General features: G+C 41.5%; 1 protein-coding gene across 4 annotated transcripts in view; it reads right to left on the bottom strand.

Moving 5' to 3' along the window:
• Positions 1–13,466, bottom strand: part of LOC110985798 (beta-4C adrenergic receptor-like) — a 33,088-nt gene that overhangs the window by 6,080 nt on the left and 13,542 nt on the right. For 2 of the 4 annotated variants that reach the window (XM_087134747.1, XM_087134748.1), the window contains exon 3: positions 3,489–3,599. The gene's annotated coding sequence lies outside the window, so the exon portion shown is untranslated. Of the gene's footprint in view, positions 1–3,488; positions 3,600–3,919; positions 4,336–6,859; positions 6,952–13,466 lie in introns of those variants that run through there. The other 2 variants (XR_015424816.1, XR_015424817.1) reach the window with 2 other exon arrangements.

Raw genomic sequence — 13,466 nt, 5'->3', positions numbered from 1 at the left:
TCAAACGACAACGAAGTCTGAAAGGAGGAATCAGAGTGAAAGCACAAATTCCGGTAATTATAATGCCTAGGCAATTCAATTCACGGTATTCGTCGTTTTGCCGACCACCCCAGACAGGTAATTTAATTTCCATTAAACTGGCGTCTGCTTCGAGTTGCACTCCATCCATAGGAAATTTGTGGGTTTGTAGTTTGAATGCGAGATCTGTATGTAACAAAACAACTGGCATTCTTGAATTGCAGGCTGATCAAGACATTGATGTGCTTGCTCTTACTGAGACATGGATTAAAGAAGGAGACATTACTACGGTGTCACAGTTAACATCTGGCGATTACCAGTTTCTCCATAAATCTTGTCAAGGTAGAGCTGGTGGTGGTGTAGGAGGAGTCCGGAATGAGACTACATACTACAGTACTCCATCTACTGCAGCTGGATCATCTTTTGAACATGGTGGTCAATGTCGACAGTCATGATAAACGTTTCTTGTTGATGGTTGTTTATCGGGCTCCAAATGTAGCAATCACTACCTTTTTAACTGATTTCTCTCAAATCATTGAACAGTTCATGTCAAAATCATCTGATTTTGTGATAGTTGGATACTTTAATATTAACATGGATCAGCCTCAAGCACATGATACGATTTGTTTTATTACTTTTCTTGAGTCTTGCAATTTGATTCAACTTGTAGTATCCCCAACCCATATTAAAGGTCATGTTTTAGATCTTGATGTTACTCGTCCATCTATAAACATTATCAAATCTGTAGATGTTTTTGATCCTGCTGTTCCCGATCATTCACCGGTAACCTGTTCTTCAGAAATCAGTAAGCCTGTGAGACCGCAGAAATCTGTGGCATTTAGAAGGATTAAAAACATTCCAGACATTCGCTGTTCTGCATTTTCAAAGTATTTGGACGAAACTTCATTACCCGACCCCAACGTTTTCGCAGCTTTTTACAATTCTGAATTAAGGTTGGTTCTTGACAAGCATGCTTCGCTTCGCTAATTTCTTTCAAAATAAGATCAGCAACTTACGGCGTACGAGTGGTGTGGGTCAAGGAGATTTTGATATTCAAGATCCAGTTCTTCCTGAAGGATGTAAGCTTAATTAATTTAGGCTCCACCCCTTGTGCACAGATCCAGCAAATCATACGCAAGTGTCCTCCAAAAACTTGCAGTGCTGTCCTGATACCAACTGCACTTTTGAAATGCTGTCTGCCTGAAATTTGCCCAATAATCACATCTCTTGTTAATTCTTCTATTAACCTTGCAGTTTTTCCAAATGATTTTAAGATGTCTACTGTTACTCCCATTCCAAAATCTTGCAACCTCAAGACTGATCAAGCCAAGCTGCTTAAGAATTATCGTCCAGTTGCCAATTTACCATTGACTAATCATATGACCAGGTTTATGTTACATTTTCAATCGGCATATAAGTGCCACCATGGGACGGGAACAGCTCTTGCCCGCATTCAAAATGATATTTGGAATAATATGGATAAGGGCAAAGTCTCCATTCTGGTTTTTCTTGATGTAAGTGCTGCTTTTGATATGCTTGATCAAGACATTTTGCTTCATCGATTAAGGACACATGTTGGAGTTTCACAAAATACCGTCGAGTGGTTTTCTTCTTAGCTTAGAGACCATTTACGAAGAGTTCAAATTCGGTCTTTATCGCCTGATGATCAGAGTGGATCAGATGTCGGAACCACGAGTGACACTTAAGTATGGTGTCCCCCAGGGCTCTGTACTCGGACCACTTTTATTCAATGTGTATATGTTGCCATTAGGGGATGTTATTAGGCATCATGGACTGAGTTGTCATTTTTATGCAGATGACACTCAGTTGTATTTGTCAGCTCAGCCAACTGCCAGTAACATACAGCAACAAGTGTCAGTTTTGGAAAAATGCTGTGACGGCATCAGATGTTGGATGGCGATTAATTTTTGGAAGTAAAATGATGATAAGACAGATCTGCTTATCATTGGATCGCATATATTGTTGAGCAAAATTCCTAGGACTGCTGTGAATATTGGTAATCACAATATTACTGCAGTCTCTGAAGTCAGGAGTCTGGGTGTGATTTTTGACAACAAAATGAATATGCAATCCCAAATCAAGAATGTCTCTCGCTCTGCAATGTATCACCTGTACAATCTAAGCAAAATTAAATGTTATTTGGGTCAATCAGCCATGGAGCAGATTATTCATGCACTTGTTACATCTCGCATTGACTATTGTAACTCTGTTTCAATAGGTCTATCGGCGTCAGCCCTTGCTCCTTTGCAGAGAGTCCAGAATGCTGCAGCAAGGTTACTCACTAATGGCAAGAAATTTGACCACGCTACTCCTGCACTGATGCAATTACATTGGTTGCCAGTAAAGTATAGGGTAATTTTTAAAGTGTGTCTCCTGGTCTTTAAATGTCTCCACGTCAGAGCTCCAAGTTATTTAAGTGATTTGCTTTAAGTTAGGATTCCTAGTCGATTCACTCGTTCTGCGCTGGACTTGTCTTGGCTTACTCTTCCAAAAACTAGGCTGTCTTCTGCTGGCGAGAGGATGTTTTCTGTGGCTGGTCCCCGTCTCTGGAACCAGCTTGAAGTTCATTTTAAAGAGTCTAGGAATGTGGAGAGTTTTAAGACTGGGCTGGAGACGCATCTTTTTAAACAAGCATTTTTAGTTTCTTAGTATTGATTTTAGTTATGGTACATGTAGGTTTTATTTATATATTTACATTTTGATGTACAGCGCCTGGGAGAAGCTTGATGGATTGGGCGCTTTATAAATGTCAATATTTCCAAATAGGTCACTTGGGAGACATTTTGTGGTAAATTTTTCAACATTAGGGAGACATCAGTCACTAGGGAGAGATTTCAATGTCTCCCTAATGCTCCAACTACCAAAAGAAGGAAAATTTTTAATGTCCACATTTTGAGAGATGATAGATTAGGGTCTGAAAGGAAAACACACACAGTTTGGTTAAGATCAGATTAGGGAATATTGATTTATGGGATGGTAAAGTTTGAAAAATTTTGTGCACGTTCCTATGTCTCCCAAGTGACTCATTTTCTGTAATAATAATTATTATTATTATTTGAATTCCCCAGACTATAAAAACACTGTTGCTATACCTCATGACTCGGGGCAAGCTTTTGCATAGCGACAACCATCTCTGGAATGGACTGGTTCCTTCGTGCGGTTCTTATCCATTGAGAAAGTGTATTGTTGCAAGGTGTTTCTTAGGTAACTAAGCAAAAGCTTGCCCCGAATCACAAGGTACAGCAAGAGTCTTTGATTACCAGTATGGAGAAAATTTAAATTGTTATGTTGACATGAATTTGAAGAACTCTGTACGTGTACCAGATTTTATTCAAACTTAACTCGTAAAAGGCTTATTTCTGTATCAATGATTTACTATTCAAGCAAATGATTTACTAATTAATACAAAAGGTTCATTAATTTGTATTCATGATTTACTAATTACCTACCTGCCAAATCTAAGCATCCTCCCTGTGAGCTCCGACACTGGCAACTTTAGATCGCCGTTCCCATGAGGGCTGACTGTTGGCAAGACGGGTATCCAAATCCACCGAGTAAAGCTGTTGCAAAGAAATAACATCAATTTTCACTCAGACTAGAAGGGAACCTGGCAACATCTGTTATCTCTGAAAATACCCACTGAACCACTTCCAGAGGGCTGTATTTTAGGCAAGTATATTGGCTAACATTTAATATGCAAATAGGATAAAATATTTGAATTAGAATATTTCACACTGCAACATCATATTTTGCAATCTGCAAGGGCACTGCCATTAATCTCTTTGCTACAACTACAGGCAGTGTATAGCTGTCAACAGCACTCCTCCAAAGATTTCCTGGATACTGCATCTACAAAACAAATGAGGGATATGACGTTTACACAACTGCTGCTGGGAAACTCAGGAAAGGCTCAGTTATTTTGCTGATCAGCAAACCCTGCAGATGGCTTACACATCCTCCAATGTTAATTGGTTAATGACGATGGGACGGTGGTTGGTTGTGGTAACACATATAATTTGCATCATAATGATCGACACACATCTATCATGAGATTTAATTTGCCTACATGTAGTTGTGCCTACAATGCTTTCAATTTCATTGTCATGTCAAAGCTATGAAGTCGACTGCCTCAACACACACGACACTAAACCTCATATGTAATGATTCACTTTTACTCTAAATCTCAAAATTTGCCAGAAAGCTCCCTGAATCACTCAATCATTCATCAAATATCTGTGAATAATTATTTTCAAAATCTAATATTCCGAAGTTAAAAAACAAAGGAATATGAAAGGCATAAATTCAATCATCTGGTTAGAAAAAATACGCTCTAAAAGCTTGTTTTAGGGTGTCATGAGTACACAGTTTACTTCAACAAAACTGAAGCATAGGGCCTACATACATGTATATATCACCAAAATATGGTTAGAATTGCATCTTATTTCCTATTTTTCTTTTCTTAATCCCAGCCACCCCCCAGCAGTTGATGTACCGGCCGGCCGGTAGCTTGGCCTGTTTGATGAATCGTCCTCAAAGGGGGCAGGCTACCGGCCCAGCCTGTGACTCATGCACTGTACCTGCTGAGAGGTCTTTTGTGTTCCTGCCCGATAACCACACTCTGACTTCTAGGGTCCAACAATAGGGGTGTGAGGGAGGGTTTATTATTATCCTATTATCTTCGACCACGGGCAACAAAAGAACTTGAGTAGGGGCTGGTTCAATTTACTGAGTCTTTCTGCAGGTGTATGATTACGATGAGTAAGTTTTTAGATTTTATACTACAGTACCCAAGTAATAAAACACGAGTAATTCCTAAGAAAGAGACATTCCTTTCGGTATTAATAAGATGATCATTTAATTAATGAACGATGAATGAGGCTTTAACGTAACTATCTATACATATGCGAAAGTAATCAGTCCAACTTGCATTTTGGTTTTCAAAAAGGTCAACACAACTTATATTCTATCGCAGAAATTGGAACATCATCAAACATGTATACCTACACATCTATAGCATAGAAAATCAAAGGTACGACAAAACACATCTTAAAATAGCAATACAGTGTATTTGGAAATCGGTTGATTGAAGACGACAAGATTTGGTGCATGATTCAAGATCATAATACTAGGGATGTTCTTTCCATTTGGCGCTAAAATAAAATGTCAATACATTAAAAATGTTGCATATTGAGGATCGAACGCAACGTTAATACAACCGATTTAGTAATTTTGTTTGAAAAGAAAATTCTTGGTTGTAAGGTCATTATGGAGGTCATTATCAAAACCAAAACATACAACTAAAGCCAAATCTCAGAGCTCTTCCTCATGGTCCTTGCCCTTCAACTCTTGTCCCACCTTTTTGCATCGCTTGTTGAGCGCCTCGACCGTTTTGCACTTCAAGTCCGTAAACCAGTCCTTAAAGTCAGGAAATTGCATTTTGCATCACTTGAAGAATATCTTTATTGATCGTTGGAATCCGGCACTTTTAATGTTCTTGTCCCGCAAAGTTCCAGTGATGTTCTTGGTGGCCAGTTCTTCTCTGGGAACTACTTATGTCAGCAGGGAAAGGCAGACGAGACAGCCTCGTCCCCATCATCGGCATGGCGTCTTCGTCGGGTGACATCTTTGAGAATTGACTCGTACTCGGAGACGGGCCGGACCATTTACTTTTTGTCTCCCAGTAAATACATTCCCGGCTCAGGACCCATTACACTCTGCAGTGGAACGGTTTGTCTGCTGGAGGCTGGGGTTTCAGGTGAGACGCGAACTACCTCCGCTACTGGGGTGTGCTCGTTGGGAGTGGGTGGCGGATTGGGGGCTGGAATACTGTCTGTAGGCAGTACGTTCGTTGGACAAGTGGCTAGCGCTGGTGTCTGGTCCACTTGAGGGGAAGACTGAATGCTGTTGCTCATCCCAGCTACAGCTTGAGGAACCGTGTTTGCTGCGATGAACTTCACACCTTCCCGGAGACTCTCTTGTCGGTTCTGCATGTGATCAAGCTGCTGCAGTGATGTCACCTTCTTCTGCAGATCTCTCATGATATCTACATCATGAGTAGAAGATCTTGTTAGGCCACGTTTTCTACGGGAGATTGAGGTAATTGCTACTCAGTAGAATCAGATGGGGCTTCGTTGATCAGACGACAGACTTTCCGAGCCACATTTGCACGGATGCGGTTTCTTAAACCATTCAGTGGTACGTCGTCATCAGAATCTTCACTGTCCATGCTGTCTGTTAAAAAAAGTGACATAGAAGATATTAAAAGTTGAGTAAAAATATACCATCGGACACGTATTTAGATCTAGCGAATTTCAGATCCATTTCAGTTTTCCATTAAAAACAAATTCACAGCCGTATGCAAATTGTTGAATACATGTAGAAGCTTTTAAAAGAACTTTTTACTTACATTGATGTTTGCTGATTGGGCTGTGGGAATTGCTACTGAAAATGGAGTCCATTTTTGCGAAACGTACCGTAGAATATCCAAAGGTAAATCAAGAAAGATGATCATACTCAGGTGCGCTCAATGGTTGTGCTGGGAAATGCGCATTCGGTCATGATTGCACATTAATGGGCATTGTTGTATAGTGATTCGCTTCACCGGGTATGCTCGCGATTGGGTGGTTAGTGGGGTTTGATTTTAAGCCAATTATTTGTAGCATAGGGCAAACAGGATTGAAAAAGCCCTCATATCGCGTCTGTTAAAGTTCCAAGATGGAGTTCAACCCGCGACACTTTCATCATGAGCCGGAAAAACCAGTTTTCAGCCCCCTTGCAGCTGCTGCAATATCTCCACCCAACACGTCAACTAACCACTTACCATTTTCGTCTCCGAAGCCAATGCACAGCCGTCAATCCATGACAAAAAAGAGGCTATTTGAGCATCGTCAGATTCCCACTCAAGGTCAGCTTCTGCAAAAAGGCAGAAAGAAACCACTCTTTGAAAAATATCCATCGCTGGTGCCCACCATTGTCGACGTGCTTAACACAGCATGGTTTCGCTGCTCAGACGGCGGTCAGAATCGTGGTCTTCTGTTGGTGTTAGTGCTCATCAGCTGCAAGAACAGGTTGTGAAGAAAAGACCCGAGGTCAAGAAACCCTGCATCAGCACAAGCACATTGCGACAGCTTTTTGTCCCACCAAATCGTTCCAAAAAGGCCAGCATCAGATACCAGTCTGTTATCGATGTCAATTTTGGAGTCAAGAAAAATGACATCAGCAAATACCCACATGGCCTCTCACTTTTGCCGCACTTCTGTCAACTACGTGCTGGAAATGGCTGCACGTTTTAACGACAAAGTTTCCAGCTGGTCAGTGGATGACAAGAATAAATTGTTTGTCGGAAGTGGTCGGCAGAGGTCTGTGTGTAGATAGGGGAATGGCCTTTAAAACGTTTTTCCTGAAGCATGACAAAGTGTGCTACCCAGACCACAACTTTGCAACAGGTTACAAGGCCATCCCCAGCGGATACATGCAACTTCTCCACCGTGAGGTCACTACTCCAAGGGAGAGGTTCCGGTCAGTGAGTTCAGAAAGAGAACCGCCTGTCAAAGCTAACGGCACTAACACGCAAGAAAATCCTCTGCCTTGTCAAGCCACGCCTTCATCAAAAAGCTTGTATCGTACAGATGAATTGGGTCACCTGAACCACAGGTACCCGAGAACTGGGCCACTAACTGTTCGTCTGCGAGGAAACAAGTTTTTCAAGGCATCAGTGTATAATCACAACACCGACCTGCTTCCTCTCATCAGAGAGGAATGAGAAAAACATGGGAAACATGCCGCTGTGATTTTGTCTGACAATGGTCCTGACTGGCAAAAGGATAGCCTGAAGACAGTCATGATGATGGGACGACTCTGGCTTGACTTGTGCCTGGATTACCTTTGCATCACATCGTACGCTCCTGGGGACAGCAGGATCAACATGATCAAACATAGTTGGGCTTCCTTGACCATGTGGTTGACTGGTCTACAGTTGACTGCAACTTTGCAGGGGGGGGTAATATTGCGCCAGATGAGAAGGACGATGGTATCCTCGACAAGGCGATCGATGATGTACAACACTGTCTTCAAGGTAGAACATTTGACTCTTTCCCAGTCTCTCCTGTGGCAATAAAGTCAACCTCACAGCAAAACTACAGGGATGAATCTCTGGTTGAAGAACTCAGTGACACCAGTTCTACCAAAATCCGTACCACACCAACCCTATCTGTACTTGCAGAGGAGTACAGATTTCTGGCAAGACACTTGGTTCAACGGACATTCACGCTTGAATTCATCAAATGTGAAGATCGCCACTGTCACCACGGCACAAGGAATCCTGTCCATGCCATAAAACTCATGACATTTCTACGTGCATATGGTGGCGGTCTTCTTTTTACTCCACGGGCATCTCGGTGTCACAAAGGCCATTATGAGACATGGCGCGAGTTGGCATCTCAAGTGCTTTGGGGAAACCTGGAGAGAGTAGCACTTGATCCTGGACTTGACAGCACACTCGAAGGAGATCGCACACGCAGCAACGTGACGCGAGACTCGTGCAAACATGCACATGAAGAGAAAGGCGCTTCCAAAACAAATGGCTCTTTTCAGAGCCACACAAGTTCAAAAAAGAGATTTGCTTCTTGGCATATGTTTGTTTGAATAAAGTGGAATACATTTTTTAAAAATATCATACCTCCTCTTGCATGTTTATTCCACCACCCCCAACCTTCCCAGTCATATGTAGCAAGATAATGGTCCTTGGAACAGAATTTCAAATTTTATGGTCAAAATTCAGTTTTTCTGCCAGCGCATGACACTGCAAAAGCATTCATTTTTTGGATTTTTTTCACCCAAACTCTGTACACATGCATGCGAGAGCATCGAAACTCCATGTATGATGTCGGAACAACCTGCCTAGTCATATGTACCAAGATAATGGTGATTGGAACCAAATTTTAAATTTTGTAAAATAAAATTCCATATATTACTTTTACTCAAAAGGGCCAACAAATCAATAGGACACTGGTCAAATTCCAAGTGTTTGCTAAGAAAGTGCTTATCTCGCTGCTGTTCAGATTGCTTTTAACGACATGTACAGGTACTTACTATTTAGGGACTTGTAAGTCACTTCAGAGTAAGATAAGTGAAAGTAGTTTATGGAAATCATCCTAAAATTTCTAGTCTAGTAGTTACATGTAGCATCATGCACGTGCATATATTTGCATGGCCTTGGCCGAGCACCGGGCCGCACCGAGCCGGTCAGAGTGATGGGATTTTGGAAGGCTCCAAAACTGACACTGGGATTGGGCGTGTACATGTGTGCACACATTCGCCTGATCCTGCCATGGTACCACAGTCCTGTCCTTACTAAGGATCACAAATACGGGTGTAAGATTTCAAGCAGATAATTCATCACAAACAGGGCATAATTTCTTTAAAAAAACCAAAAAAGCTTGCCTGGAACATGTCCTTTCTTTAGTGAAGATATGTACAAGTAACTGTCGATTTGCTAAAATTCAGTGGCCATCACTAGAAAGAATTTACAAACCCAATGCAGTTGTGAACGATGTTTAAACATAATGCACAAATTCGTGAACGATAGCAGGTCAACTCATACTCATGCCAACTCACACTCATATGCAGTTCGCTCAACTCGTACGCAAGCTACATGTAACTCGTGCACCAACTCGTACATCACATGCATGAAATGCAGACATGGTTGGATGCACATGTACTTGTACAGTAGTAGAATATTTTCTTTGATTCCTAAAGTAACTCTCCTTTTCATTGGCAAGAAATTTTTTCTTTTTTTATCAATGACCTTAAAGTCTGTAGGGATTTCAGGAGGTGGGTTTGTCTTTGATCAGCAGTCCGTCATCAGTATCTGCAATTAGTTAAAGTTTTAATTAATCTGTAATTTTTACAGAATTATTTTACACATCTGTAGATTTTCTTGGATTTCATACTGAGATTTGTCATGTTATTTGTTGAGCTTCTATTCTTATTGGTCAGATTGTGTTTAGTTTTAAGGTGGGATTGGATAAATTGTTTTATAAGATTCCATCATTTTTATGCGTCTCATGATTTTCATTAAAATAAGGATTCTTGGTGTATTGTACATAGCAAGTTTTGTTTCTTTCTTTACTTTTTTTTCATGTAACTGTACAGCCTTTTTTCTGTCTGAACATATAAATATATGTAAACAACAAACCATAAACAATTCATGGTCTTTTTTCACTCCTGCATAATGTGCCTTTAGGTTTTACAAACCACGCCTACATGTCTTTGGAATAACTTTGTGATGACTTTTTCTCATACTGTAATTTAAACAAAGGGCTGCTTGAAATACATTTTTGAAAAGTGCTTGTTAAGGTTTATTAAACTGTAGCAGCGAAAGCTTTATTATCAAAAGTAAAATTGTTTTCTAGTTCATAGACAGATGTCATTCAATTATGTTAGTGATTACAGAGTTATTATAGATCTATCCGAATAATCTGTCTGTTTCCTGCCACCACTGGTCAATCATGGCTTGATGATTCTTTTTATGAATGCTAAATAAAGTAGTGTCAAGATAGCCACTGAGTTCATGTCGTCATTTTGTAGAGTAGATGGTCACTGAAGTGTCGGGCATTAATCATTATTAATGTTGCTGTTCAAGATAGCGGGTGAATTATTGGCTTCATCCATTACTTTGGGGCATTGTTAATTTTGTTGCATGTCCATTACAGCTATGAAAATTTCTCTATATACATGTACCTCTAAACATGTCTGAAAGTCCAGTGTGATCACTGCCAGTCACATGTATATCAATTAACCACTGCTATCAAGACACAAGATATGTCCTGCTTCAAGTCACTATTCCCCGTTCAAGTCACAGCATAATCTCAAGATGAAGTTGCCCTGCATTGTGTGCAACAAGGCTGTCCACTGCAACCAGAACGCTCTCCAGTGCGACTGTCCCAACAGATGGCAACATCGATCTGACACGTGACGCGAGCAGTTCATGAACAATTTCTCTGAGCTTACATTGTAAATCGTGGCACTGTGCGACATGTTCCATTTCTTTCACCCACTCTCTGACTCCAGTTGGAGAAAGTACATGTATCACTGCATTGACCCAAGCTCTTTCTCCTCCTGGAATTGTTGATGACATAAATGGAAGTGGATGAGCACGCCACTTGTAGGAACGAGGAGTCTGACCTGCCATTTGAAGTCTCTGGTAGTTTTCAGATCCATCGGCCGCCTGACATGCCTGAGGAGAGCATCAACACTGCATCTGTCCCTGAAGTCCTTGCCTTTGTCGGTCAAGACCTGGTCATCACAAGATTTAATATGAAAGGAGACAGTACAACATCAGCAAGGAAAGCCGATTCTGATTGAAAACTGTGGCTATAGTACATCAAACGATGGCAGCGAAACCCGTCATAATGACTGTGCAATTGACTGCCTGGTTTCTGTTCTTCTTCAAGACGGGAAGAGCTTCATTGCTGGCTCATCTACAGTACTGTACAGGCATCCAGTTGCTGTTGAGGTTATATTTGCCATATATGCCAGCGTCAAAGAGGTAATGATGACGGGCCTCTCATCTGATGTTCCACCTACATGTACATATACAAGCTTCTCCAAGCCAGCCAACTTCTGGGTTGCCATACAGGGTACGTACTCATTAAGGTCTGCAGCAGCAAGATCTCATCGATCTCAAGTTTCAGCTGGCTACTGATTTCATTCCTGCGGATTTCTTAGTCAAGGACATCGTCGTCAATGAAGAAAGACACCTGTTCTTCATGACCCCAGTAAAAGCTATCACCCTTGATCAAGCCAAGACTTGTGACAGCACTTCCGATGTTGTCTCACAAGCTTTTCACCCAGCTTCTGAGCATACACCTTTACTTTTGTGAAATCAGAACGTGGACTACAAAAGCAAGTCCCCTTGGCATTCTGTCTGATGTCAAGCCACAATAACAAAGTCTATCGGAAAGTTCTTTGGGCCTTTGAAGAAGAGTCTGCCTCTGACAGAAAGGAATATCCAGTGCACTCATTAAACTGGGTTTTGAGTCCAGACTGCGATCAGCACTTCAAGCTATTTTACCCAACTGCCACGTTCCAGGGTGTCTAATACCACTAGACTCCAGCAATAGTGCCAATGCCTCAGCCCAGCAGCCCCTGACATATCAGACTCTGCTTTTGTGCAATGCGTCATCCGCCGGGAAGCTGATGGCTCTCCCATTGAACCTACCATATGTGCAGCCCTCCTTCATCAAGCTCATAAAGTCACGGAACTCCTCCTGAGCCAGCTGTTTGAGTGCATGAGCATGTCCAAGACACCTGGAGGAATAGCAGTAATTTGGCCACCAAAGCCCTGGTCAATCTTCAACCACAGCACACATACATGTACATGTAGCAACAACGATATGGAGGGCTGGCACGTAGTACAGGAGGCTGAGCGTCAAGGCCAATAGACTGGGCTTGAAGCTGTACCAGATATCTCATCCCACTTGCAGAGGCCAAATGTGTCACTGTCCAGATGGTCCTCGTGAGGCATGTAAGGGAGTCTTTGATGTCATGTAAGGGAGTCTTTGATGTGCCACAACCAGTGAAGAAGTGCCAGACAGATGTAAACAAGGGTATTCCAGTTATGGACAAATTTACTACGTGAGTGATGGCCTGCATGCAGACATCGGGACTTCTGGTTGCAGCCATCTACACCAGTCCAGCCTTTGGAAGATCGAACACTCCACTGACACAAACCCAAACGGCTCTTTTCAGAGCCACACATTTTCAAAAGAGTCAACCTTGCTTGCTGCATTAAAGAATGGCCCGTTGCAGAGTCATATTCCATCAACCAAACAAAAATGGGGGGAAAAAAATTGAATTTTTCTGTTTTACTAGTGCTCACATATACGATACATACAGTACTGGCAGGTTTTCAATGTCTTCCTAAAATTCTCCCAAAATAATAAATTCACCGACCCAACTGAAATACCTAGAGAAATACTGGTACGCAAGAAAATTCGAATAATGCCGTATTTCCTAGGGTCAAACACGGGTCATACATGTTTCCAGATTGCAGCTGCATGTACATTGACATAACAAAGATCCCTGTGGGTGCTGTATGATCAGGAGTATTAACTACTCTACACATATATGTACATACACCAACTTGCTAAGGCAGCTGCATGAAGCTATCCAGGTGAAAAGGGAAAATTCTAATTCCAAAATTCCAAGGAGATCCCTGCCACACGATCTTTGGATCGAACAACTTTAATCCCCTCCTGTAAAATATATACACCAGTATATTTTCCCAATCAATTCTGGCAAATGAGCAACCAATTTAACCTCCGTGCCATTCTATTTTGAGTGTAATTGAATGCAGCTGTAAAACGGTCATTCAATTTCATTTTACGACTAGGCAAAAAGAACTGAGTGCGTCATTCAATTTAATG

Source organism: Acanthaster planci, linkage group LG03, assembly GCF_054643075.1.
Source record: "Acanthaster planci isolate LZ-2023a linkage group LG03, COTS_SCS, whole genome shotgun sequence".
Classification (NCBI taxonomy): Eukaryota; Metazoa; Echinodermata; class Asteroidea; order Valvatida; family Acanthasteridae; genus Acanthaster; species Acanthaster planci.
This window is presented reverse-complemented; position numbering and strand designations above follow the sequence as displayed.